This window comes from Oryx dammah, unplaced genomic scaffold, assembly GCF_014754425.2.
Source record: "Oryx dammah isolate SB20612 unplaced genomic scaffold, SCBI_Odam_1.1 HiC_scaffold_16, whole genome shotgun sequence".
NCBI classification, from domain to species: domain Eukaryota; kingdom Metazoa; phylum Chordata; class Mammalia; order Artiodactyla; family Bovidae; genus Oryx; species Oryx dammah.
This window is the reverse complement of record NW_024070200.1, coordinates 40,153,901-40,154,753: the sequence shown is the minus strand read 5'-3', so window position 1 is coordinate 40,154,753 and position 853 is coordinate 40,153,901.

The window sequence follows — 853 nt, the reverse complement described above, 5'->3', positions numbered from 1 at the left end:
CCCTTAGGAGGAATGGCAGAAGAGACCCTGGCCAGTCTCCTGTCCAATATGTGACACTCCTGGAGCTCTCCAGGTGCACCAAGTGTGTCTCTACTGGACTCTAGGCTGCTGGAGGCAGCAGAGCCAGGAAGACCCCGCTGACTGTCTCCCTGACTGGTCCCAGGGTCCGGTGGTGGGGGTGGGGTGGCGTTTAAGCCTGCACAACTAGTGATCTCCTACTGTGAGGCAGGCCAGAGCTCATACAAACTCTCAGCAAAAGCTGGTGCCTGGCCAGCACTCCTGTCATCCTCTGAACAGCGCCACCGGGGAGATGACTGTTGTCACTGCACTCACAGATAAAGGGGTGGCAGCTTGCCCACGGTCGCGCTGCTGGGAAATGGACAGTTGGGGACCCACAGCGCCGTCCTCCCCCAGGAAGGCTGTCCCCGAGGTTCCTCCCGAAGCCAAACGTGGGACACTGTCAGGCCTGGTTCTCAGCGGGGCCAACCCGTCTTTCCTTGCGGTTTCCTCGCCCAATACTCAGACGAGCCGCGCTCTCACGCGGGGACGAGTAAGGCTTTGCGGGCAGGAGGTCAAACACTGTTAGGCAAATGATGAGGCCCCCAGGCACCCCGACGGGAGGGAGATGCCGGCAGCCAGGCTGGGAGTGGGACTCACCTGAGATGCCCTGGGCCTTCCGGCCGCTGGGGGAACGCGTGTCCCGAGCGCCCCCTTAGTCTGCGGGAAGTTACGGGGTGAGGGGGGAGCTCTTTGCCCGGGGCGCGCGAGGGCCGGGTGCCGGTCACCGAGCGCGGGCCAGGGCACTGCCGGGCCGCGCGGGCGGGAACGCGCGGCGGCCGCCGCCTGCTCCCCA